Source organism: Ursus americanus, chromosome 26 (assembly GCF_024610735.1).
Source record: "Ursus americanus isolate L20-20 chromosome 26, mUrsAme1.1.p, whole genome shotgun sequence".
In the NCBI taxonomy this organism is placed as follows: Eukaryota; Metazoa; Chordata; class Mammalia; order Carnivora; family Ursidae; genus Ursus; species Ursus americanus.
The window spans coordinates 41,807,127-41,835,090 of record NC_142152.1 but is presented as its reverse complement, the minus strand read 5'-3'; positions in this window follow the sequence as shown (position 1 = coordinate 41,835,090).

Here is a 27,964-nt window from a genome sequence, read left to right as displayed (position 1 = left end):
AATCATATACCTGATAAGAACCTATAATAGCCAAAAGGTGGAAATAATCTGATTGTCCATCAACTAACAAATGGATAAACAAAATGCGATCTATCCATACAATGGAAATAAAGTACGGACACTTCCTGCAACATGGAAACGCCTTGAAAATACTGTGCTAATTAAAAGACGCCAATCACAAGAGACCACACATGATAGACTCCATATATATGAACTGTCTACAATGGGCAAATCCAAAGAGATGGAAAGTAGTAGCTTAGCAACCGCTTAAGTCTGGGAGTGCTGGGGGGTGTGAAGAGCAGGAGGATGATAGCTAAAGAATACAGGGCTTCTTTCTGAGATGGGAATGTTCTGGGGTTGACCGCAGTGCCAGCTGCACTTACCTACAAATACATGAAAGACCACTGAACATTTTAAGTGGATAGGTCTTATGGTACGTGAATCATATTTCAACAAAGCTACGTTGAAGAAGGAGGCAGTTATAAACTGTGCGGAATGCTGCTGAGATGAAAATTAAAATAAGGAGGTTGGCCATGGGATGTGACAACCTGGAGGTCACTGGTGGCGGAGCACGAGGGACGGCGCATCATCCGCACACGTATGCATAGTAGAAGCCCCAAAATGGGGCGAAAGAGAGAATGTGGCAGAAAAAAATATTTGAAGAAATAATGGCCAAAATCTTCCCAAGTTGGATGAAAACTATTAATATATACATATATCCAAGAAGCTCAGCAAAATCCAGGTAGATTAAACTCAAAGAGATCCACAGCTAAACACATTATGGTCAAACGGACCAAAGTCAAAGTAGCAAGAGAAATTTGTTTAAAATGCACAAATGAACTTCCATGAGATTAATAGCCGATTTCACCACAGAAAGCGTGGAGGACAAAAGAGCGACAGCTGCAAAACACCGAAAATAAAGACTGTTGACGAGCATCTTATTATATTCAGCAAGACCATCCTTCAAAAAGGAAATAGAAATAAAGCCATTCTCAGATAAACAAAGACCAAGAGAATGTGTAGCCATCTATCAGCTGTATCAGGAACACTAATGGGAATCCTTCAAGCTACAAGAAAAGGACACTAGGTGAGCACGCCGATCTCCGTGAAGAAACAGGGAGCACTGATAAAGGCAACACAGAGGTAACTATGAGGAGTGGGAGGAAATGGAGCCCTAAGAAGCAAATATGTTGTCAGTATTGAATTTAAGTTTGTACTAATCTGAACTAAATTGTTTTAAGTAAAGATTATCATTTTAATCTACAAGCAACCAGTAAGAAAACAACTCAAAAATATGGACTAAAAGAAATGTCTAGGGTCAAAACAGTACCCTAGAAAATATCTATTTAACACAAAATAAGGCAGTTATGGTGGAATAAAAGAACAGAAAAGGTATGAGACAGAAAATAAATAGCAAAATGGCATTACATAAATCTTATTTATTTACATTAAATATCAATAGAATAAATACTCTAAAATTCAGGGATTGGAAGAACTGATAAAAAGTACGATCCAACTATATACAATCTACAAGAGACACATTCTAGAAGCAAAGATATGAATAGATCAAAAGTAAATGAATGGAAAAAAGCTCTCTGCCGCAAACAGTGACAGAGAGCTGGAGAGGCTATATTAATACGAAACAAAATACGTTTTAAGATAATGGTCTTACTGTAGAGGGAGAGATGACATGTTTATGATGATAAAAGAATCAATTCATCAAAAAGACATAAGAATCATAAACATATATGCACCTAATAACAGAGTTCCAAAATACACGAAGAAAAAATTCAGAACTGAAGATGCAAATAGACAATTCGACGAGAGTAGTTGGCGATTTCAATACCCCGCTTTCTACGATGGATGGAACAAGCAGGTAAAACAGGGCTCTAGAGAACCTGAAAACGCTGTGAACCAGCTAGACCCGGCAGAAATCTACGGCGCGTGCCACACAGCAGGGGCAGAATCCATGATCTGCTCAAGTGCATGTGGGACTTTTCCAGGAGAGACCATATGTTAGACCCTTAAAAAAGTCTCAATAAATCCAAAAGGACTGAAATCATATAAAGTATGTTCTCTGATGACAATAGACGAACGACAATCAGAAATCAATGACTGGAGGAAATTCGGTAAATTTACCCGTACGTGGACTTAAGTAAAGCACTCCCAACCAACAATGGATCAAAGGAGAAATCACAGGGGGAATGAGAATTTATGTTGAGATGAATGAAAACGAAACCACAGCACACCAACACCTGTGGGATGCAGAAAAAACAGTGCTCAGAAGAAAATCGTTAACTGTAAATGCCTGCGTCAAAAAGTAAGAAAGATTTTAAACCCATAACCCAACATTTTGCCTTAAGAAACTAGGAGAAAACTAAACCCAAACCAGTACAAGGGAAGAAAGAGCAAAGACTAGAGGGAAAATTAATGAAAGAGAGAGGAGAAAAACAATAGAGAAGATCAACGGAACCAAAAGATCAACAAAGTTGACGAACTGTAGCAAGACTGACCAAGAGAGGAAGGGAGAGAATTCAGATCAGTACAATCAGGCCTTAAAGAGGCAACATCACACCAATCTTATAGAAATAAAAGGCATTATAAGGAAGTACCATGAACAATGAACCTGTCAACACATGAGATAACCCAAATAAAATTATTTCCTAGAAAGAATCCCAAAATGGACAAAAAAATTAAAATATACCTCTAACAAGAAGAGATTGAGTTAATAATCATAACGCTTCCCACAAAGAAAAGCTGAGTACTGATGTCCTCACTGGCCTCACTAGTGAATTCTAACAAATGTTTAAAATAGAATTAACGCCAATCCAAATCCAACCCAAACTGGGAACAGAAGAGGTGGGAGCACTTCTCAATTCATTTTATGCAGCCAGCATTGTCCTGATACCAAAACCAGACAAAAACATCCCAAGGTAAGAAAACCAACATCCTTTGTGAATACAGATGCAAAACTCCCCAACAAAATACTAGCAAACCGAATCCAGCAGCATATGAATAAAAAGGACTATACACCATGACCAAGTGAGATGTATCCCAGGAAAGCAAGGCTAGTTAAATAACTAAGAAACAAACAAAAAAACCAGTTAATGTAAGATGCTCTTTTAAGAGAAGAAAGGATAAAAGTCACACCATCTCAATAAATACTATACACACACAAAAAAGCATTTGACAATATCTAAGGACCATCTGTGATTTTAAAAAACAAACGAAAAAGTCCCACCTCTCCATGAAGTTGGAATAGAAGGGAACTTTCTCAACCTGATCAAGAGCGTCCAGGAGAAAGCTCCCGAGAACAGGAGACTTGAGGGTGACTTGAGGAGACTTGGATGCTTCCCCCCGAGATCAAGAACAGGACAAGGATGTCCGTTCTCATCACTCCTGGTGAGTGGTGCCCCAAACAATTACAACAGTAACATCAAAGATCACTGAGCACAGATCCCCATAACAAATATCAGAGTAATGGAAAAGTCGGGAAGGTTACAAGAATCACCAAATGGGGACACAGAGACACGAAGTGAGCAGATGTGGTTGGACAAACAGGGCTGACAGACATGCTCGATGATGCTGGGTTCCTACAAACCTTCTGTTTGGGAGAGACACAGTCTCGGTGAACCCAGTGAAATGGGGTGTGCCTGAATATTCTGTCTCTCGGTCATGGCTTCAGGGCCCAGTCTCCCTCAGGACAGCACAGTCTTAAGGACCATGGTCTCCTTCAAGGCAAGGCCATGTTTTAGGGTTTGTGGTTCCTTTAGGACACGTTCATGGCTTGGGGCCAGGGTCTCCCTCAGCCTTCGTGGTTGTAATGCGATCATCCCCCTCGGGGGGAAGGTACCACTGGAGAGCTGTGGGCACCGTCGGGGCAGGCCCCGGCCTTTAGGACCATCAGCGCTCTTTCCAGAAGGCCATGATGCAGATCTCTGGGCTCCTTGAGGACTGTCATTTCTCTCAGCCAGGAGCCAGGTCTCGAGCACCCTGAGCCCCCAGGGACACAAGACCAGCTGTGTGTCACCCCCACACCAAGCAGGTCCCAGCCGCCAGCCACCCACAGAAATCTCCCTGGCTTTGCCTGATTCCTGGGGGTTTGCGGCAAGGTAGGGGGGCTGCCTGGGCACGTGGGGGCTGGGGAGGGACCTCCTCCTGAGGCTGGGGGGCCGCCAGGGACCAAAAAGAGCAGAGGTTTCAGTGTCACTCCCAAATCTCTTCCCAAATCTGGATTGAGGACATGTGGTTCAAATCTCCTGTTTGGGTTTTAGTGCTTAGCACTTGGCAAGCATTTCTGTCAATCCTATATATTCCAAATACATCCGCCTGCAAGCCAAGGCTGGAAGGGTTTTTTTTTTTTTTTTTCCCCTTCAACACTGACAACCCAGAGCCCCCGAGGGGCCGGGACCATAAATGCACAGAATGCACTTTCCAGAGATGGGCTCATCACTGCGGAGGCTTTTTGCTTCAACCCCCTGGGAGCTGCCTGACACGAGCTTGTCACTCTATCATCCATGCACGCCTGGCATTTCAAGCAGGGATGCAGGTCTCCGGGCATGGGCCAGCCAAGAGGCAGATGGAGGCTAGACCTGGCCCCAAAGCTTCCCACCCTGATCCACCACCAGCCCCACATTCAGCCGCACTGACCTGGGCTCCAAATCTCGCCGCCGCTCCTTTGCACGTGCTCACCCTCTGTCTACACTGCCCTCTGGCTCCTTCCCCTGACAGAGGTCCACGTGTCCCAAAGGACAGCCACGCTGGTGAGCCCACCCAGCACGGTCGGTCGCGGTCACTTCTCTTGCAGCACAGCGAGCAGCCCCTCCCACAAGTGGCCTCAGCTTCGGAGGGTCAAGGATACTCCCTGAACCTGTTTCTCCCGAAGAGTGGGGACTTTGGGGCAACTACTGACGGGCCTGGGACGAGGCTAAGGCAAGGGAGGCACATGTCTGGGGCACAACATTTAAAGAGGCACTGAAACACCCAATAATCTAGATAAATGAAACTTTGCACAGCCTCTTACAAAATCAAAATTCATGCAGATACATCCATGACGACCAAAACATTAAAACCGTAAATAAAGGCAGGATCGGTGTATCTGAGGCTTTCTTGGCCGCAGGCTCCCTCCTGCACTCTTGGCTTGGCACGGTCCGCCCCACAAGGTGGGTGCACCCGGGATCCAGAGCTGGGAGGGCATCGTGTCCCCCATGGACACCTGGCCCACGGTGGTCCCGAGGCTGTTTGACGTGGACCCAGCTCAGACGGATCATGGGTTCTGTGCTTCATTCGTGTGTGTTCTTTTGGACCTGCAGTCCATGGCCGGGCTCAGTATCTGTGAAATAAAGCGGCTTGGAGTCTGGGGACATGAAGGATTCTTCAAGGTCCCCTCAGCAGACCTGCTCCTTGAACAGTGGGGGAAACCAAGGCCCGGAGGGGCAGGGCTTGCCAGAGTCAGTGGCGGGGCGGCAGAGCCGAGCATGGAGCAGGGTCCAGCTCCTCCCAGACTGCCTCTGGGGTCCACAGGTAAGCAGTCTCCCTCTGAGGAGCCCTTCCAGGGCTCCCCACGCTGGAACCGGGCACACCTCAGCTGCAGGCCCCACAAACTTCCTGGCAGCGAAGATCAAGGGGGAGGCTGGCCTGCCTCGGCCGGGTGTCCCCTTCTGTTGTAAGAAGGCGGCCCTTGCTTTCCTACTCCATTCCGGGTTCCTCCAGCTATTCGATTCCTGCCGAGTGGAGCTGGGCGATGTCGTTCGTTCCCGTCTGTTCTGTCCATTCCTACGTCCTCTTCCAGCCCGCTCCAGGTTCGCAGCCTCAGTTAGCTGCATTTAACCTGAGCATTCCAGCCGCTGTGCGGCTTCCCGGGGCGGACACGGCCCGTCCCTTCTGCTCTACATTGTATCCGTGTGTCCCCCTGGGGTCAGGCTGTCCGAGCTCGCCTCCCGCACCAAGCCCCGTCTAAGGGCCCCGGGGCATCCGTGTTGAGGGTACATCGGAAACATCCATTCTTCCAGCGACCGCCCCACCCCCACCCCCCGCGCCACCTTCCCAGCAAATACCCACATGAGCTCATGTTTTGTGGTCGGGCTTCTTTTTTTTTTTTAAGTCAACAACTGTGAAGCAAAGCGAGGCCTGTGTTTCATTTGATAGCTCCAGGCCCGTTTCTCATCAGCCTCCCGTCCTCAGAGGTGTCCGCAAGATTCAGCCACAAGCCTTCCTGCCGCCAGCTGGCCCTGGAGCGCTGCTCGGGGGCTGAGAAGCGGGGGCCCAGCTGCAGCCGCCGGGATAGGGGTCTAGCGGCTTCGCCTGCGTCTAGGTTCTTCCTCAGGAAGAATGTTCTGGGGACATTAGCCTGATCTCTCTCGCGATCTGCCCTGTGCCTTCCCCGTGCCCATTACTGTCATTACATTGGAGGGACGCACACACGCACGCTCACGCACGCACGCGCGCATGCACGCATGCACACGCGCACGGGAAAGCCCAAGCTCCGCAGTGCGCTCCCAAGCCCACCCTGGGTCCTCCCCACCTGCGCCCTCCCCACCAGGCTCCATGGGTCGGTGGGGAAGGGGGCCAGGGCCCCAAGCCTACAAGGAAAACCTGTTGCTCCATGCTGTTTCTTTTGTTGTGAAAATACCTCTCTGGGAAACTAGCGATGGCCGGCCATGTTCTAGACCTTTTTCTTTGCATATGCAAATATCTAGACGGATATTTTACCAGGAGATCACTCAGTATTGTCCTGCAATACCTTCTCTCACTCATGGAGGTTGTTTTCCCATCAGTACGTGTAGATCTACCACTTTCTTAATTGACTGTATAATATTCCATTGTTTGGAAGTATTATTTTGTATTATTTTGTTGAATGCGTTCCTCTGTGTAGGAGCTCTTGCGGGGCTCTTACAAATAACATTATGGCAAACATTCTCATAAATTCACGCCAGCATGCGCATTTCTGCTGCCACTTGCTTCGGGTGGTTCCGGAGGAGTGCTAGTGCTTGGTTAAGGAGTGTGCGTATTTTAAAAGGTGTTAGGTAATAACCAAATCACTCGATCATGTGAGTCCTCAAATGAGAAACAAAGCAACACGCGCGCGCGCGCACACACACACACACACACACACACACACATCTCTCTGGAAATAGGATGACTGTGCCCAGAGGAACTGCGCTGGCGGGTCAGACCAGAGACTTGCAAATTTCAAGGGACTGTCCAGGCAGAGGGAGTCTGTTTGTCCAAAAGGCCGCAGGCAGGAGTGAAATTCATCCCCAACCCCCAGGCTCAACCCCCGAGGCCCCTGGAGCCAGCGGGCCAGCTGCAGATTCCGGAGACTTGCAGGTGGGGCCATGGCAGAAGCTGGCCCAGCCAGACCTCAGACACAGACCTCACACCCGTGGGCTTGAGACCCGGGGAATCCGTCTCTTTGCTCCTAGGAGCTCTAGGTCCCTTTTCTATAAAATGGAGAAAATACATCTACCCTGGACAGTTTTCACGAAGTGAGAAAGAATGAACCTGTAACTCATAAATGCCAAAGAGACAACTTGGTGTCATTCTTATCAGTCACATAAAAAATGATCATTTCGATGACATCAGGTAATTATTTGGTCTGTTCATCCCATCCTTTTTGGAGTACAGAATCCTTTCCCTTCCGTTTCGTTTATTTTATTCATTCCACCTGATCTGGTCTGCCCATCCCACTGTGCTCTCCTCTGGCTAGGGGCTCCGGTAGTCTGATGACAGGGATGGGGGGGTGGCGGGAGGGGACTCAGGAGGCCCTCGACCCTCTGGCAGGCCTTGGAGGCACGGTACTGGGGTGGGCATCTGGCTGGGCAGGGCTCTGGTCACAGACTGAGTCTGCCTGTGAGAGGACGAAGGTGCTGGAAGGTCCCGGGCCAGCCCCTGCCTCTGCCACATGCCCTGGACTGTTGTGCTGGGTGTCCTCACAGAGTGACATCTCAGGAGGGAGGGAGGGGAGGCTGGGCTTCTGCAGATTGTGGTGTCTGAGGCCGCCGGACAGAGTCTGAGTCCGGAGGCCTCCTCATCTGGATGCTGATACCCATCTCTCAGGTGGGAAAACCGAGGTTCAGAGAACCCCAGCTCCATCTCTAGAGACCGCCTTTGGGCCTTATATACTTGCCATGAGGCTCCACAGGAGAAGCCACCTGGATGTAGGACCAGCCCCAGGCCTGGCATACAGTCCTGGGAGGCAGAATCACGGCCACACAGATACAGACTCGGGCACAACGGCTGGCCTAGAACAGGGGTTCAGGACACGTGGCGATTCCCTGACTTGCTCTCCCACCTGGTGCCCAGCCTGGCCCACGGAAGTGGTGGTAAGTGCTGGACCCGGTGTTGGCTGGCTCTGGGGGGCGGAGCTGGGTTTGGGACATCCTGGATTGTCCTGATGCGGCAGCGAGAGTCTGACCCTGGGCCAGGCATTTGCTTCTTGCACACAAGGTTCCTGGTGCCCATTCACGGAGGGGCTGTGGACACGGCGTGCGGGCACGGCCTCCATCCCCGCCCACGGTGTGTGGCCGACCATCCCGCTGAGCATTATTACCAGAGCAGCCCCCGCAGGGGCTCAAAATTGGTTGAGCCTCCTGGTGGGAAGATCCAATTTTCACCTGGGAAAAAGTAGGGGGGTGGGGCCTACTGAGGTGCCAGGCATCCCCATCCCATTTGCACCCGAAAGGCCCGAGGCTGCCCGTTTCCCTGTCCAGCTGAGCAGAAGGGTTGCCAGTGGGAGCAGGGGCCAGCCTGAGCTGGCAGTGCTGGTCCCCGAGGGTCTCACACCCTGTTTGGGTCTCCATTTCTATGCCTATAAAATGAAGGGGCTGTGTGGACCCTTCAAGCCCTGTAACCACGCTCTGAGATACCCCCACCCCCGCCTGCTTTGAGCTTAGAACATTCAGCCGCTCAGCAAAATTGCTGGGGCAGCCGCTTGGGGCCAGGCACGATGCTGGCTTCTAGGGGGTTAGCTCTGACCAGGGCTGACTGCACTGAGTCACTCAGGGTGGGAGAGAAGGGAGAGCGGGCTGCGGTGGCAGCTCTGAGAAGGGACATCTGGCCCAAGCCAGAGGCTGTCACTTCTTCATTCAACGCTTACTAGGTAACTTTTATGCGTCCACCTTCGTAGGCAAGAAAGAGCAGTGGACAAGGCCCCCAGCCTGCTGGGGCTGACGTTCTGGTGGGTGGGAGACAGTAGAGAAGTACACAAATGAACAAACAAGGTAACGTCAGGCCATAATCACATGATAAAGAAAACAAAATAAGGAATGGTCGAGGCCATGGCTGGCAGGGCAGGACACTCCTCTAAATGGGGTGGCCAAGGAGGGCCTCATGGAGGAGGTGATGGTTAGGTAGAGACCTAAACAGCTGCCCCATGGGCTGTGCTTTGGAGTCGGAGGCCACAGGACTTGTTGGTGGCTGGGATGTGGGCAGCAAGCAGCATCACCTGCTTTTTGGTCCGGTTTTGTCCTATTGTGCCTGGGACTTGGGGTTTGGGGGTGTGTGGTACTCCTGCCCCCTGAGAGAGGAGCTCTACCCCTCGTGCACTTGAGTGCTAGTGGGCTGGGCACCCCTCTGTCGGGTGCCCCTCTGCCTTCCCCACAGAAGCTGAGGGGTGGGATTGAGTTCTCTCTCCCCCTGATGGAAAGGAGGGAGGGACTGCAGAGAAGGGTGTCCTCCCCAGGACCTGCCCCCTTGAGGCCTCAGTTTCCCCATCTGAAATACTCCGGCTTGGACTCGAAGTTCTCCATACGTCTCATTAGTTTTGCTTTGGAGCTCGGTCAGCAAACTGTTCCCCACGTTCTTTCTGTTTTGAAAAACCTCTCTTCTCTGGCGAATGCAATTTTGAAGTTTCTCCCTTCCATCATACTTTTTTTTTTTTTAATGATATAGTCTTTCAAAGTAGCCTCTATTTTTACTTTTCCTTTGGCAAGATAATTTTCTAGCCTTTTCTCACCACTCATGTCAATTTCCTTTGTTAATTTCCAAGCTTCTTTTTCCGCAGGGGCCTCACCTCTTAGTACTTAATTGATTTCTTCTATCACATAATTCCATGGTTTCATCAATAAGTAATTTCAGACCTACTGTCAATTTCTATTTTTTATACTGTTTGATCTCTCAGAGGTGAGTATCCGGATTAGACACGAGATGAGCTTTCATTATCCCATAGATGTCAATGTTCCCTCTGGCCCCTTTCATTGAGGCAAGAATATCTTCAGGACTTTCTGTACTCCCTTGTAATTACTCTCCATTTTATTCACTCCACTGACTTCAATCCTGTGGGTTAAAAGTGTAAATTAACACATGTCTCCTGCTTCAACTGTTATTCTAACATTCGGGGATTTCACCACGTGGACCCACACTCTCCCACACTACATCCTCCTATAAGCCTGGATGCCACCGGGGTGATTTTATCGACATTAAGTGGGATTTTTTTCTACGCCGGCTCCAATGATGCACTTTTCCTGTTGAATGCCTTTCCTTATCGCCGCCTCCGTACGCGGTCAGGTCCACAAGTGTAGGAGGCACCCAAGGTCAGGGACAGCCAGGGGCTGGGGGTGACTCACGGTGGTGGGCATAGCCGGTTCTCAGGAACTAGCACTTGACTCAATCAACACCAGCACCTTGGCGCTTGCTTTTAGCAGAGAGGGTTGAGACACGGCCAAGACACTGCAGACCCCCGATAGACTTTTTACCACCTTCAGGAGAAATCTGTCAAAAACATTCTAGATTGCTTTCAGCTTGTATCGACCGCCCCCGCCTCTGCGTCTCCGAAGAGGGATTAGTTACCTCCCGAGCTGAGAAAACTTCAGAGTGAGGCTGACGTCCATACAACCTGCCCCGTGATCCTACCTGCCGGGAGCCCCCGGTGCTGGGCACTGCTGTTGCAAAGGTAACAGTTCCTGCTGCGCATGAGCTGACAGTGTGTTCTGCCCCCTTATGCTTGTTCCTGAGCCACAGGTGGCCGGTCAGAGGAGCCTCAGCCCAGCTCTCACCAGGCCCACGGTCCTCTGTTTATCCCAAGAGCGGCCAGGGACACCCACGGCCCCTGGGCTGGCCTTCCTCTGGTGCTCTCATGGTCTCCCTCGATGTCCCAAGCATCAGAACAGATGCCTCTGGCCCAACTTTGTCCCAACTGTCTTGTGACACAAGCCATCAGGCTCCACTAAAAATCAGCTACATTGAAAGTGTCCCCATGGTCCCCATGAGGAGATCGGTGACCACATGGGGGTGACTTTACAAGGTGGTCCCTTTAGGAGGACTCTCGGAGAAAACGTCCATCTGGTCTCAGGGCCAAAACCAGCTAGCTGTCTCATTGTCATGTCACTCACGTAGACTGATCATGTTTCTCTCTTCACCTTGGCCATGAGGAAGCTCAGTCAATAGGACTTCAAGGCAGGCATTTGGTGAGCCCAGCCTCAGCTGCCGGCTCCATTTGCTGCCCTGCTCATGTGTTCCCCCTGCCTCTCCTTCCGTATCTACTTCTCTTTTGTTCAGTCATTCGTTTGTTCATTCATTCATTCCCTTACAGAGCACAACCTCATACCGGCACTGTGCAAGGGGCTAGGATCATAGCAATTGGCAAGTGACTTGGTGCTCAGTGAGGTCGTAATCTAGTGATATTTCAAGCGTCAATAAGTAAATAAGCAAGAGCATTTCAGATTACTGACGAATGCTAGGTGTGAGCATCAACAGGGCCGCAGGACAGCAACTGCCATTGGCAGGGTCTGCCGACAGTGGTGGGCACATGTGTTTGGGGGGGATCTCTTTGAAGAAAAGACATTGTAGCTGACAGCTGATTAACGAGAGGGAGGCAGCTGACCCACAGGGGTCGTAAAGCCTCAAATGGGTGTAAAGGACCTCAAATGTTCTGGGAACAGCAAAGAGGCCCGTGGGGCTGGAGCCAGCAAGAGAAGGGGACAGAGGCATCAGCTGGGACCTTGCAGGCTTTGCCAGTAGCCATGTGGTTTAGGTAACCTTGTGCACACCCTTCCTGAAATCCTTCTCTGAAATAAATAAACAAATTAGCAAATTCATATACAAGCGTATCCGCATTCGACCACTCTGTGCTTCTTGGTCTCCCGTGAGTAGCATGTCGGATGTGACCACACAGTATACGTGGGCATGCGTGGGCATGCAGAAAATGACTTGACATCTCCACGCCTCAGCGTTCGCCTCGACAGAACAGGAATCCCGGCAGCACGTTTCTCGTGGCGCTGTGGGGACAGTGAGCTGACACTGGCAGCTGCCGCCTGGGGCCTCCCGTGGAAGGGTTCCACACGTGTCAGCTCTCATTACTGCCTGTGTGCATTTGACATGTGGGACTGGTTAGGGGAGCGTGAGCCTGGGCATGGCTACTGGCATGATGAGTTACATAAGATCTGACAGCAAAACTTTCTGCGGACATCTGGCAGGACATATATAACCTAATAAGAATCCATAATCTCTTTAAAGCGCATGGAGCGTTTGCCCAGCTCTTCCCTCCTTTGATTGGGAATGACCTCAGCTTACGAGAACCCTCCTTACTGTAAATAGCAGTGGCGCCTGTGACTTTTCCTCCCCCCGAGGATTTTGTGGAGGGTCCACATCCTGCAGCCCAAGGAGGTGGCCAAGGGTCGTGTCCGGTAGCTGGGGCCCAGAGAGGGGATTTTGGCTGAGTGGAGCCATGGGGCTGAGACCACTGTTTGATGGGTCTTGTTTCGGCGGGCACGGTGGCAAACAGAAAGGTATTTTTCTCTCTGGAGCCTGGCAGGAAGAGGGGTCCTAGAGAAATGGACCTCGGCTGGTATAACAAAGCCTTCCTGTCACCCGGGACGTGGATGGGGCAGCCTTGCTAGGGGGTGAGCTCCCCATCTCAGAGTCCGCAGCGAGGTCTTAATGCCTCTGGTTACGTGTTTAGAGGCCACGGGCCCCTCTGTTCTGGGGGGCTCTGTTCTGGTTTGCCCTGGCTAGCTGCTCCCCCCCGGGCCTCCGTCCCCCTTCTGAAAAATTATAGGGAGGGGCCAACGTGGTCACTGAGGCCTCCTCAGGCTCATTCTCGAATGCCACAAAGCAGTGTGGTTCTCCCACACCCAGTGTCCAAGGAAGAGCGGGGGACATCCCCCCCACTGCTGCCAGCCCCCCAGACTGGGCGGCAAGGAGTCCTGTGGGTGCAGGGCCCCATGTAGGAGCAGGATCCCAGAGCTGCAGTGTGGGCCTCTGCTTTCCAAAGCAAAACTCTCGGCCCGGGCCAAGCTGGAGATGGAGGCGGCCCGGTGCCTGTCTGCATTCTCCTCGCCGCATTGGCAGCTAATTGACCACAGGACAGTATCTACGGCGTGTGTACAATAAACATTACTTCAGCAGTCTGGAACCGTCTCCCTGACGAGCTGTCCATCCCCGCAGCGCCGTGGCCAAGCGCTGGGAGGAAGTTCTCGCTTTGGCGCTGAGGCAGGGCTCCCTCCTGGCAGACCATGGCCTCTTCCAAGCTCACCAGCACGGCCTCCATTTCTTCCCGCAATTTGGCTTCCTGGGCGCAAAGGCTCAGAGGAGCGGCGGGGAACACGTCTCGTTCCCTCCTCAGGAGAAGAGAAGACAGAAGAAGGGAGCCTTTAGCCGAGGACGCAGGGACTCAGAGAGGAAAAGAGACTTCCCCAAGGTCACACAGGAGGCGTTGTCCGAGCCTGGGTCTGAACAGATCTGCTTGCATCCTGCGTTAGTGTCTGTGGCTGCCAGAAGATATCGTCACACGCTGGGGGCTGAAAACCACAGACATGTATTCGTTCATGGTTCCGGAAGCCAGAAGTCTGAAATTAAGGTGTCATTCTGGGACCACGCTCCCTCCTGAGGCTCGAGAGGGGCTCACTCCACATGTCTTCTGGCTTCCTCTGGCCACCAGCATTCCTTGGGTTGTGGTCACACCGCTCTGATCCCTGCCTCTGTTGTCACGTGGCCCTGCTACTCTGTCTGTGTCTTCTCTTCTGTCGTTGGATTTAGGGCCTCCCCAGGATGACCCCATCTCCAGATCCTTTCTTGCATCGGCAAAGACCCTGCTTCCAAATAAGGTCTCGTTCCCTCACAGGCTGTGGGAGCTGGGGCGTGGGCGTATCTGCCCACTATGGCTCTGGGGCCCACGGTCCTGGGAGACCCCACTCAAGGTGGGAGGAGGAGCCTGTGTTGCCCAGAAAGGCTCCCGCGTGCTGGCTGTGGAGGAGGCAGACGGGAGACTTGGCACCCACCGGGACCCAATCCCGGCCAGATCCCTGCCCACACTCCCCCCTCCCTCCAGGGCACCCGGCACTTTCTAGCATTTGGCTTCCAGGCCTGGGATGGGTGTGAAGGGCTGATGCTGAGGGAGGAGATGTGTATCCAGACGGGCAGAGCAGAACCCAGTGTGGGAGGAACTCTGGCTCCCAGACCCTCTGCTGCTGAGTTTGCTGCTAGGGCAGAACTGGGCCCACACTGGGGCCGCAGGGGCTCCTTGGCCTAGCAGGGATGGCCCGTGACGATTTCCACAGCCACCTCCCCCCAGGACCCCACGCCCGCCCGTGCGGGGCAGCTGTGTGTCCCCCGCTGCCACCGAGCCTGCAGATGTCCCTCGATGGGGAGCGACACGCCGAGCCCTCTGGGCTGAGGGGCAGTGGGTGAGGCGGCGGAGCAGGGAAACTGGGGGGTGGGGACAAGGAGGACCCTGAAGGCAGCGTGTAGCGCTGGGCCTAAGCTTTAGAGGGGTTTGGGAAGCCAAGAGGGCAGAGGGAACGCATGGTGGGTCCGCATGCCCACCTTCTCCCTGTGCCAGGGCAGACAAGACCCCCACCCAGGTAGTCTCAGTCCGTTCAAGCTGCTCTAACAGGAACACCACGGACTGGGAGCTTATCAATGACAGACACTTATTCCTCACAGCTCTGGAGCCGGGACTCGGTGTCTGGTGAAGGCCCACTTCGTGGTTCCCAGACGCTATCTGTTCCCTGTGTAATCACATGGCAGAAGGGCCAACGAGCTCTGTGGGGTCCCTTTCATAAGGGCACTAATCCCGTTCCTGAGGGCCCCACGCTCGTGCCCTAATCACCTGGCGAAGGCCCCTCCTCATGCCATCCCGGTGGGGTTAGGGAGTGGGGACACACGGTCAGTCTGCGGCAGCGGCTCTGATGTTGAGGCCGAGGGCGTTCAGTGTAGAAATTCGCTGGACTTTGTCTCCACAGCGTCGGATAAGGTAGTGCTTACTGAATCCAGGAGCCAGAGGCTATGTGGGCCCGTGTGTGTGCCGGGGGGCTGGATATGGGCTCACAGGAGCGGTGCCTGTGTGAACTTGTGCCTGTGAGGGTGTGTGTGTCTGGGTGTGTGTCTGTGTGTGAGGGTGTGCCTGTGAGTGTGTCTATGTGTGAATGTGTGTCTCTGTGTGTCTGTGAGTGTGTCTGCATGATTGTGTCTGTGTGTATACGTGCGTGTCTGTATGTTTCTGTGGGTAAGTGTCTATGTGTCGGTGTGTGTCTGTGTGTGTGTGCCACTGAGTGTGGCAGTGTTTATGTGTGCATGTGTGTGACGTACGTGGGGATATGTATCTGTGTGTGTGTGAGTGTGTGGGATGCGTGTACACGAGCACGTGTAAGCGTGTGTATCTGCACGTGTCAGGGCGGGTGGACTTTGCTCCCAGGACTCCCCCCGGTGCCCAGGGTCCAGCCACAACGAGGAGGCCAGCCTTCTCTTCAGGTCAGACTTGAGGGAAACCCGGGCTGGGCTTGGCCGGCGCTGCTCGGACAGCTCGGTGTCCCATGCACGATTAAGGCCAAGGATCAGAGTTTGGGGCCCTGCGCTGCAGGCCGTCCTGACTCCATCTGTGCCCCACTGGGGACACCATTCCCGCCCTCTGCCATCCGGGCTGAGGCTGTAGGGCCGGGGCTGCACCTGGAAGTCTGCAGCCGCGTCAGGGCTCCCTAGGGCGTGGGGTTCGGCGAATCCTGCCGCGGACAGTGGGCACTCTGGCAAGGGCACTGACAAGAGTGTAGGAGCGCTGTGCTCTGGGGCCAGCCACAGCTGCTGCCGTGATAAGTCGTGGTCTGTTCTGAGCCCCTGATCTCTCCAACCCTCAGGGACAATAAAAGGCCACGTCCCTTCGCCAGGGCCAGCCTGTACTCATCAGCCCCCGCCGGTCCCCAGGGCAGAGGCAGCTGGCATAAGGTGTCAGGAGACGGAGTCCAGAGGAGAAGGTCTGGGGGCCTCAGTGTGGTAGGGCTCAGAGTTTGCAGCGACACGGTCCAAGCCCTGCTTGGACACTGCCTGGCCTCACGGCGCCTTGGGGGCTCGGGAGGAAAACATGAGGGAGCAGCAAAGGTGTGGTGTCCAGATGTGCCAGATGGTTCTCGTCACGGGGCGGGGAGCGGGGGCCCGGGTCAGGGAGGGACAGCACCGTGAGAGCCCCCCCCAACCCAGCCTCAGAAGACTAACAGGGAACGGCGGCTGTCCACCCTTCCTCCAGAGGGATTCTTTGCCTCCCTCCGCTCTCACTGACATAAGCAACTGGCCTTTGTGGTGGGACAAGAATCAATAAAGCTTCTTCAAGCAAGGCTCAGGATCTGGAAGACTTATTTATTTATTTATTTGTCAAAGAGAGACAGTGAGAGAGGGAACGCAAGCAGGAGGAGAGGGAGAGGGAGAAGCAGGCTTCCCGCTGAGTGGGGAGCCTGATGCAGGACTCGATCCCAGGATGCTGGGATCAGGACCTGAGCCCAAGGCAGACGCTTCACGACTGAGCCCCCCGGCGCCCCAGGATCTGGAGGATTTAAGACACATTTTAGAACCTCCTCTTGGTGGGAGCGGGGGGTCTGGAGGTTGGCATCCAGAGGATTCAGAGGTCCAAGAGTGGTGGGGGGACCCACAAGCAAGTCGTCAGGAGACTGGGGCTGTCCTGTTGTCTGTTTCGTGCGGTTAATTAGGATTCAGTTTTTGGAGACCTTTAAAAATTGACACCTATACCGAAAAGTGCCTACATCTGAAGTGGGGAGATGGGTGCATCTTATATCTGTAGGTGCTCAGGGACCCTCCACCCAACCAGAGAGCATCCCGGCGCCCCCACCCCTCCGTCAGTACCCCTGCAAGGGTAACAAGGAAGCCGTCCCCAAAGACCCGTTCTGCCGGGTTTTGAGCAAATATAAATGGTCTTATACGACGGGTCCTTCTCGGGGTTGGCTTCTTTGGCTCAACAGCAGCCTGTGGGATGCAGCTGTGGGGGGGCTGTCAGGAGTTCGTTCTTGTTCTTTGCTGTGTACTATTCCTCTGCTGAGCATGGCATGCTTTCTTTGCCCACCCATGCTACAGTCGGTGGACCCTGGGCTAGGGCTCTCTTGAGCACTCCACGCCCCTGAGGTTACACCCTGGGGCTGCTCCTTCCCTCAGGCCCGCAGCTTTGCCCACCTACACCCCCAGGCTGAGGAGAGTGGACGCTCACGGATGCTGGCTCTCCCATTGGAGCTGAAGGACCCCCACCCTTCAGAGCAGCTGGGAGCTGTAGGGAGAAGCCAGGTGTCGACTGACACCCCTTGTGCTCCCCGGGCTCTCAGAGAGGAAGCCTCTGGAATTCACATCCCTTCCCATCCCATTCCAGAAACTCTGGGGTTCTGGACACCACCTGTCCCTGGAGAGGAGGGAATTGTTCCACATTTTCTATCTGGAAAATGGGTATGTTTATGCTGACAGCTACATTAAGATGTTTATTTAAGGTGCTTAGCACAGAGCCTGAAACACAGGAGCGCTCCCTGAGGGGTCCTTCCTGTGCTCCCCCTTGGAGGAAACTCCCCAAACGTATTGACCTTCTATCCCTTTCCCCCAAGTCTAGGGAAAGTTTGAATAATTGGCCCAGGTATGACACAGCAGAGGAAACCAACGTAGACTCCAAATTCAGTGCTCCCCACAAGGCCGGGGACCTCAGGCTGGCTTCTCCCTTCTGACCCTATCAGAGGGCTAGGGGGGCCCTCAGGGGGTCTTTGGGAGGGCAGAGGGGTCATGGGCCTCCAACATCCAGACCCTTGGATTGCCTGCCCCCCTCCACTGACAACAAAGCCTCTCCCGCCCATTGGAAGGTCGTGACCCTGGACCATTGTGCTGATTAATTACTTACTGGAAGCGTCCCTTCCCTCAGCGGGTGGGGCCTGGGTGTGTGTACGTGTGCGTGTGCGTGTGCGTGTGCGTGCGGGCATTTGTGTGTCAACAGAGGGAATATTCATGAACTCTGGGGGACGGTGGTTTTGGAAGACAGATCTGGATTTCTGAGGGAAAAGACACTAACAAGATCTCGGTGGCCGGCCAAGTTCCCTCGCCAGACTCTCAGGCAAAGCCCGAACAAGGAGGCCGCACAATCGGGGGCATCCGGGGCTCTCAAGAAACCTGGATACCCCGGGGCCAAGTATTTGGTTTCTGCCGATGAACAATTTAATGAGGGTTTTTAGAAGGGCCAGACGAGGTGAATGGCTGATCCCGAAAAACAGCCTCAGCCGGCACTTGGGCAGGAGAGGTTTAAAAACAGAAACAGTCTTCAAAGAAGGATGCCCCGGTCCCAGGCCTGGAGGGTTCTCATGCGACGGGCTGGGGGCCTGTTCCCCAGGGAAACTTCCGTGCCCCCGCAGGCAGCCGGGCGCAGATATGGGGCTTTTGCACCCCTGCCTGGCAGAGGCCAGAACGGGCTTGTAGGGTGGCAGAAGGAGCCTCAGGTGAGCGCCTTTCCTGCCCCAGCACCTCCTATGGACGTCCCCCAGCCCCCCGATCGGGAGGGTTACACTCAGCCTGCATTTCTCCACTCCAATTTCTGGCCCTGACCTGCGGCCATAGGATGAGCGTGAAGTCAGCCACCGGACCCTCCCCTGCAGCCTCTCCTAAACCTGGAGCCCCCCGTCCCCTCCCCCTGGCCAGCCAGGACCTCCACAGCTCCTGATACTGTCCCCTCTGTCGCCCCAACCCCGAGCCGCCAGCACTGGACCTGGAAGGACTATTCTAGATGAAGAGATGGTCTCAGGTTCTCGGGGAGTTAGAACTGCTTGCCCTGGACTAGTGAACAGCTGCACTGGACTAGTGAACAGCCGGCAAGAAAGACTTTATTCAAGATGGTTGTAATGGGGGCAAGAGCATGAACCCCAGAGGCAGCAAAGACAGCTGGGGATTCATGGGCAAGGAGCAGAGTGAGGGGTGTGGATGGGAAATCACTAAGAGGAACTTGGCCAGATACCATGGGTGGAGGAGGGGGTCCCTGATGCACAAACTCACGAGTACATGAAATGTGGAGTTTATATCATACGGAAACCGATGTCATGGGATTCTTGGCTAAAATGGGCTCAGCAGGCCCAGGGCAGGCTGGTCAGTGCCCAGAAGGTCGATGCCCAGAAGAGAAGGGGTTTCAGAGCACCCTGGTAAAGTTTGGTCAAGGAGCGGGTCCTCATCGGCAGCCGAAGGCGGTCCCTCCCTCGGGCCCTGCCCCCCCCCACCCTGCACAGGGCTGTCAGACTTACCGCCCCCTGGGCCCTAGCTGCTTTCTGGGCCCCCACAGCGTGGCTGGCATGGTCTGGAGACTTCGACAAGCTTGTCTGACCCCAGGGGGACGAGGGGCAGCAAGAGCAGCGAGCAGTCTTGGGTCCCCGGGGGGGAGGGGGCCACTCTTCTCAAGTCTCCCACTTCTCCTAGGCGCCACTCCACACCCATCGTCTTGGTGCCCCTGGCTCTTCTCCTAGCAGACCCTCCTGCTCTGATGGCATTTCTCATCTGTCCCCATTTGTCACCCTCTGTGCTTCCAGGCATGGACACGGGCTTGTTCTCCAAGGATCGAGTGGGAGGGCTGTGGGAGGCTTCCAGGCTGGCTTCCGAGACAGGGCTGCCCCATCCCCGCTGCCGGCTGCACGCAGACGGTGCGGATGTCCCGGAGGAGGCCAGAGCCACAATCTGGAAGGGGCCTGGGTCCCTGTGTCACCCGCGGAGGGAGGCAGCCCACCGACCAGGAGCACCCACCCTGAACTGTTCGGTAAGCAAAACATAGCAGTGTCCTATCAAGCACTGAAATTAGGAAGTTTTGTCTGTTATAATCTATCATAATTCCCTGCATATGGCCTGGTGTAAGTAACTAATCTCTAGCTGTCCCTGAATATAGTCTATTTTCTAAACCCAAAGCTGGAGTTTATTCGTGCTTTCTCTGAGTCGTCCCAGCATGTGGCTTATCCCCTGGGGTGGGGGTGGGGGTGCCCCTTCTTAGACCCTGGTGTTTGTGCTCCGGGTTCCCTGACCCCATGGAAGGGTCTCAAGGTGGAGCCGAGGCCTGGGGCCCGGTGGCCCCATGGCGGCTGTTTATAAGAGAGGCAGCTCATCCTGACATCTGCTCCGTTGTCTTCTCTGTGCCTTGCCCGTCTCTCCTGGAGCTGGTGGGCTCCTCTTTCCCCTTGTTTCTTACTCATATGACTTTCATGGGAAGAAATTTCCCTGACAGCTGTTTGCACAGATTTTTCCGAGACAAGCGGTGTTGTTCGCTTCTCTTTCTCTAATCATCTGGAAATACTGTGTCTCTTGGCATCCCTGTCTTCCCTGTCTTCCATCCTCCAGCTGTCCAGCTCAGAGCATGCTGGAAGAGATTTGGCTCTGGAGGAGGATGCAACCCCCTTCAGAAGGTTCTGGAATTTAGAGGGCTGCCTTTCCTTGAGGCTGTGTGGTGGGGAGTACAAGGAGGAGAGAGAGGAGGACTCTTGCCCAGCAGGGTGGGCATAAGGGCCTGCGGGGGGGACGGGGGAAGGGTGGAGAAGACCCTTCCAGATTAGGCTCCTGGAATCACACACCCGGCTTGACCACAGATGGGCAGAATCCTCAAACTGGAGGAGGCCTGAGGTGCAGGAAGAATGCAGATTTGGCGCTTGTACCCCTTTGTGCTGGGGGATCACTCCGCTCATTCCACAGGTGAACAGCTAAGGCTCAGGGAGGTCATTGGTTCTCATGCCGGGAAAGGAAGACTCTGGGGGAGACGTGACTGGCTCAGGACACGGCCCAGTGGTACAGAATGGATTCAGACCCTGCCTCCTCTGATCCCCCCCGCCCCCGCCTCTTCCCCTGACAAACATGTTCATGGTCGTCAGGGGGCTGGAACCCCAGCCTCCCTCTCTGGGATGGATGGAGGTCCCGGCCATGCCCACTTTTCTCTGGGCTCCAGGGGCTTGTTCCCAGGCGCTCTGTGCTCACGGTGGCCTCAGGAGCCCCACTCTCCTTCCAGCACTCTCCCTTCTTGCTTAAACTGGTTTCACTTGGTCTCCACTCCAGGGAATGCAACTCTCCAACCCGAGACCCCGAGACCCCACCTTTCTCGCCCCAGGGCTGTTACCCCCAGCAAGAGCCCCCCTTTCTCCGCCCGCGGCGGGCAGCTGTGCCGGAGAAGGAGAGCCGCGTCCTGGGCTGCGGAGATCTGGACCAGGCCCAGGCCAGAGCCTTTGACCCCGCAGTGCCCGTCTAGTGTGTGTTTCACGGGTCGTACAGGAGCAGCCACGGATATGCCTGTGAAGGGGGTGGGGCAGGGCCAGGACAGGAAAAGCAGACTCCTCTCAGTGCCTGTTAGGAAGACAACACGACAAGAGAATTTCTTGGGGGAGCTGAGCAGCAGAGAGAAAGCTCCAGGCGGGTCTGTGGGGCCTCTCCCCACCTTCTTGTGCAGCCGCTCAACTTTGTTCCAAAGAACAACATTTTAAGGCTTTAGCCAGGCTTAATTTGTTCCAAAGAACAAAGTTAAAATAGTTCGTAGGCGAGAACTTGGTGAAAATTTGACATTTGATAAGAAACTAATTTTGGTTGCCTTTTTAATACTTTAAAACACTAAAGTAATAAACAACATCTATAAATGTCAAACTTTTCTATTTTGACTATGTTGCTTTGATTTTTATCAACATTTTTTTTATTAAAAATCTACTGGAAATGAAATAGAGAAGGGGAGGATCGACACAAGAAGATAAATTTTACCATTTATCGAGATGTAAGCGGCAGCATCTCATTTTTTTTCTCGGCGCTGGGGATTGTTAGTATTTCTCATCTCCCTGCGGTTATTATGATGCTTTTATCTTGGTCTTCGAGTCTAGGAAAGCCGTGACGCTCTGCGAATGGGGATTAAATTGCAGAAGGAAGGCAGCTGTCAGGTCGGCTGGGCCGGGGGCGAGGATACATTTGCGCGCTCTAGCCCTCTGCACAGCTGCACAAAACACATGGTTGGACCCCTTCTGGGGAGCTCCGACAGAACCATGCCCTCCCCTGGCCAGGCTTAAAGCTCTTCTGTGGCCCCCTGTGTAACCCCCCTGTTGTGGTTTCCCCATACCCACCCTCCATTCCATGTTGAATTGAGGCCTCCCGTGATACTCCAGGTGTTCCCCCAGATGTGTGGGTCTGACTCTCAGTCTGGGTTCCCTGTGCCCAGCACAGAGGAATTGTTTGTGGCTGCTTCAAGAAGAGATAGATCATGGATGGATGGATAGACACAGATGGTTGGATGAGCGGTTAGGCAGATGGGTGGATGGATGGATGGATGGATGGATGGATGGATGGATGGATGGATGGAATAATGGAGTGATAGAGTGATGGATGGAGAAATGGGCGGATAATTGGAAGGAGTAATGAATAGATGGAGTAATGGAAGGATAGAGGGATGGACGGATGGATGGTTGGACGAATGGACACAGAGGGTTGAATGAGTGATAGGTGGATGGATGGTAGAAGGGTGTAGATATGAATAGATGGAATAATGGATAGAGGGAGAGATAGCTGGATGGCTGTACGGATGGACAGATGGAGTGACAAAGGGATGATTGGTTGATGAATGGGTGGATGAAGTAATGGAGTGATAGAGGGATGGATGGATGGATGGATGGATGGATGGATGGATGGATGGATGGAGTAATGGAGTGATAAGGGGATAGATGGTTGGATGGATGGATGGATGGATGGATGGATGGATGGAGTAATGGAGTGATAAGGGGATAGATGGTTGGATGGATGGATGGATGGATGGAGAGTTGGATGGGTGGATGAATAGATGAAGTAATGGAGGGATAGAAGCACAGGTGGATGGAGGAAGAGAGGGAGAGAGAAAAGAGAGAGAATCGGAGTTTTAGCCCTGCCCACTGGCTGGCAATTTTAGAACCACAGCATTTTAAGGCTTTAGCAGGCTTAATAACCTCTCAAGACCCTTCCAGTTCCAATTTTCTTCAGCCCTACCATGTGATGAGCAAAATAAGGGGAGTGGAAAATAAACAGCTTTAAGGGGTCTTCATAGGCGACTGAGAAGCAGCCACCTAAAAGAACAACCACAAGAATCATTTCCTATCCCTTCCTGATAAGCAGAACATATCCACAACCCAATTCAACCATCAAGAGGCGAGCATCGTCCCCATTTTACAGACAGGGAAACTGAGACTCAGAGAAGAAGGGGCTTGCCCAAGTTCAGGTGGTAAGTGAGTACAGCCAAGACTTGACCCTGGAGAGTCAAGCCCTCAGGTCCTTCTCCCCCAGAAGTCTTGTCCCTGCCCACAGGGAGCTGCACATCGCTGGGGTACAGGGTGGGAGAGGGCACATTAGCTCAGCTTCAATTTCTGCAGAGCTGCGGGGAAGAAGGTAGAACAAGGGAACACCAGAGAGGATCCAAAGTCTTGCTAGAGACCGGGAGCTCTGGAGCACTGTGGGGCCTGTGCGCTCGCCCTGAGAGTCCAGGGGGTCGGCCCCGCAGGCACAGCTCCTTGTCAGGTCAGTGGGTCCTTGGGCCAGCTCCCAGGAACAGCCAGACGTGAGGTTGTAGCACGCGGACAGCAGCAGCACCAACGCGGAGCCCGAGTCGGCAGCCTCCGACCTGTGGTGTGGGTGCCTCGGGGTGTTCCTGAAGGGGAGGGAGGGGGTCGTGGTGGCCCTGGCTACAGGGTCGCAGTTCCCTTCCCTGTGCTCAGAGGTTGTGTTCCTTCTTGAAAAAAGAAAATCTTGCGAGCCCTCGGGGTTCCCCCATATTGACCACCTCTGCTCCTTGAACTCCAAGGAACAACTGTGGTCAGAGGGAGCAGCTCAGAAATCCCGTTAAGGGACCCCTGAGCCCACCAGCTGCATGACAACAAATAAAACTTCCAGAAGCCCCTACAGCTCCCGAGTAACCCACGGTTTGGGGACTGGGGGCAGGGACTGGAGGGACACCACCCCTACAGTCCCACGTGGCTTCCTCCATCTCCTCCTGTGACGTCCAGGGGCTGCCAACCCCACAGTCAGGCCTCCGTGAGCCGGGACGCCGGCCTGCTCTCTGCCGAGGGGAGCAGGCCCACTTTGCCAGGTAGACACCAAATTACAGCAATCCCCAGCTCTTGGAAGCTGGGGTGCTGCTCTTGGCTAATCTAGGAGGTTAGTCCGTCTGTGCCAAGCCCCGGGTTGACTGCACGCTGAGGCCCGGCTGTGACCTTCCTCAGAGGTGTTTCGGGAGCCCCAAGCACATCGGCGAAGCTCTCCCGCTGAAGGGGCTTCGAGCTCCGGTGCCGGCTGGCCTGAGGCTGTGTCCGGGGGAATTGTGTCCGGGGGGTTGTGTCCGGAGGGGGGGGGCCTGTGTCCAGGGGGGTTGTGTCTGGGGGGGGTTGAGTCCGGGAGGGTTGTGTCTGGTGGGTTATGTCCGGGGGGCCGGTGCTGATTGGGTTGCAGCAGTTTTGAGCTCAAAAGAGCCCCCAGCAGATTGAAGGCTCTTCCTGTGAGTGACACCTTGAGAGGCAAGGCCTTGGGCACCGGGGACCGTCCTGGCTGGGCAGGGCCACATGGCCTCCGAACCGCCTGCTGGCTGGACGCAGCCCTACTGGGGGCGGCCTGGAGCTCCCTGAGGTGCTAATGGTTCTTCCAGACTTTTCCTCCGGGGGAAGAAATGGCCCCACCGTCTGGAAGGGCGAGTTTGGGGCTGGTGATGGGGAGGCAGCAGCCCTGCCTCCTTGTGTGGCCACACACTTGGCCACCCTAGGGATGGGGACTGGGAGGGCCTGGCGTGGGGACTGAGGTTGAGGTACGAGTGTGCCGGCCACTGTAGCACATTGCCACAAACTTCACGTGTTAAAACAGTGTGAACGTGAGCCTACGCGTCTGGAGGTGTCAAGTCCAGAATGGATGTCCCTGAGCTAACATCAGGGTGGTGGCAGGGCCGGGTCCTTCTGGAGGCTCTGTGGGGCCTCCATTTCCTGGCCGTGTCCAACTTCTAGAGGTGTCCGCATTCCCTGGCTTGCGACCCCCTCCGACGCCAAGCTCTGCTTCCATGGTCCTGCCCCCTTTCCCCTGGCTCTGACCCTCGTGGGACCCCAGATACCCCAGGATCATCTCCCATCTCAGAGTCCGTCACCTTGGTCACATCTGCGTTGCATCTTCTAACACGTGATGTGACTTATTCACGGGCCCGGGGGATTAGGACAAGGACATCTTCGGAGGCCTGTTACTCTGCCAAGCACAGGTGGACCAGGGAGCTGGGGCTCCGTCCCGTTGCCCACGGGGCTGTGGCTGCAGATCCGCTCAATCTCAGGACCCTCCCCGCCTGCACCCACCCACGGCCTGGCCACCATGGGACCGCGTGGGACCTGGTGGGGATAAGCCGGCGGGAGGTAGAGGCCAAGTACTACCTCAACACAGCCACCCCGGACCCGATGCTGAGCTCCAGAATGGTCCCGGGGGCCGTAGAACCTGTCCCCACCCAAGGGGGCAGAACCAGAGCGCGCTCGTGGAGGCGGGGTCGGGCAGGGCAGAGGATGAGGGATGCGGTGCGTGGGGGCGGGGGGGGGGACAGAGAATGATGAGGCCAGGGGAGGCTGAGGACGGATTTCAGCTGGAGGCAGAGATTGTATCGTTCCTTCCCTCTCTCTTCCCTCCCTCCTTCTCTGAGTGTCCAGCCAAGGGGACAAACCTGCCCTCCAGAGTGCCCGGGCCTGGGGGAGGCCAGCACGACAGAGGCCAGTGTGGCCGGTGGCCCACGAGGCCTGGGCAGGGGGGCATTTCAGCTAGCTCCGAAAGGATAAACCAGGGTTCCCCAGGAACCCCAGGAAGACCAGGGGCAGGGAGGGTGTCCCAGGCTGAGGGCACAGCCCGGCCCGCTGGCTGCCGGCGCCCCTTGTGGCTGAGCTGTCTTTGCCGGCCGGCCTGAGGGGCACCTGCCCTGGCTGGTTGGAATGAGGGCAAGGGGGCCTCACCCCCGAGAGCAGGTTCACGTTGGTCCAAGACCGGGCAGGGCCCAGGCATCTATTTTTAAACCCAAGTGGGGCCTCTTCCCGTCTCCCGGGCCACATGGTCCTCCTTTGTAAGCAGTCTCAGAGGCCCCGCACCCCTCGGCCCCCTCGGCCCCCCTCGGCCCTTGACTGTTGCTATTTAAAAGCTTCTTGCTCCGGGCCAGAGAAAGGGGTAATTGGGGGCCTGGGAGATGAAAGGGGCCAGCCACCCCCGTGGGCCTGCCCTCACTGAGGGGTCAACAAAACCCTCCTTGTAGCCCTGCCAATTACAGGCACAGAGGGGGGCCCCTGGGCCAGACAGGAGACGTGACTGCCCCCCTCCCTGGGGTGAGCTGGGGTCACAGCCGCCTGCCCACGGGGCCCTGGGCCGCCAGGGTCAGCCTAGGAAAGCGGCCCCAGGCTGTAGCCCCAGAAGCCCCCACGTATGGAGAAGGGACAGGGCTTGCCCCGCTTCACGTGGGGACATTCATGCCATAAGCCCCCACGTCAGTCCGTACCGGGAGGAGCCTGGCGGAGCTGCCCCTCCAGGTCGGCCGCCGCGGCTGGTGGTCTGAGGCTGCCGAGCCCAACTGCCTGTCATGAGCACAGCAGGAGCCGCCGCCACAAAGGCCCTTTCTGGGCCCGCCAAGAGCATGTCCTCGGCCACCCAGCAGCTGGCCTGAGGACTGCAGGTGGCACAAAGTATCACCCCCGGTCCCCTCGCCAGCCCGTACCCTGCACCTGCACCCAGCCACCCTGGGTCAGGGAAAGAGCCTCTGGATGTGGCATTTGGGGCGCCCGTTCTCACGTGCAGTCCCAGGCCCTGCCATGGCTGCCCCCTGGCATCCCCAGACTCCTGACTGTGACTGTGCCCGGTCACTTCTTCCCACATCATCTGAGGACCAGCTGGGTCACTGCTAACTGAGGCTTGCTCTGTCGCTCTCTGCCTCTGTTTCTATCCCTGTGCTCTCTGTCTCTCTCTCTGTCTCTGGGTGTGTCTCTCTGTCTGTCTCTGTCCTTCTCTGTGTCAGAGTGTCCCAGACAGCTCGGTGGCTCTCCCTGTCCAGGATGGACCCATCGGTGACTGTTCCCTCCCCAGGCTTTCGAGGCCCCCGATCAGACTCCCCCCCCCCCACAGGCTTTGGCCCCCACATTCAATTCTGAGCTCCCCGGCCACCACAAGTCACTGCCCCTTGTGGCCTCCAGCCCCTGCAGAGCCCACGTTCAGCTCTCCGGATAGACGAAGGGGCCAGGGGGGCAGTGCTGTCCTCTCTTCTGCTCACAGGGAGAGGGTGAGACGCCCCGGGGCCTCAGGCGGGGCCTCAGGCAGGGCCCATGGTGAACTCTAATAGAGAACCTTTACTGAGCACTGACTACGGATTCCTGTGTCTCGGGGTGTCTCTCCACTGACAGAGGAGGACACTGAGGCACGGTGGCCAAGCGACTGGCCAGAGATGGCCCGGACAGCGAGGGAAGCCTGGCCACAGACTGGCCACTGGTTCTACTGCTCCTGGGGGGGGGACGGGACGTGGGTGACGTCGCTTCCAGCAACAGCCCTTCTGCTAGGTGTGGGGGCGGCGGGGTGCAGAGGCTGCAGCATGCCAGGGCGGGGGGCGGTGATGTCATCCCGGCACCAGTGGGAAGATGATGATCTCCATGTGGCCCCCGCGCTGCCCGAGCAGGGACAGGACACAGGGAGCTGCTCGGCCGAGTGGGGCAGGCTCCACCACGTGGGCAGAGTGGCGCTGAGCCCTGGAGGCAGAAGGCTGCCTTGTGGGGGGGGCGGGGAA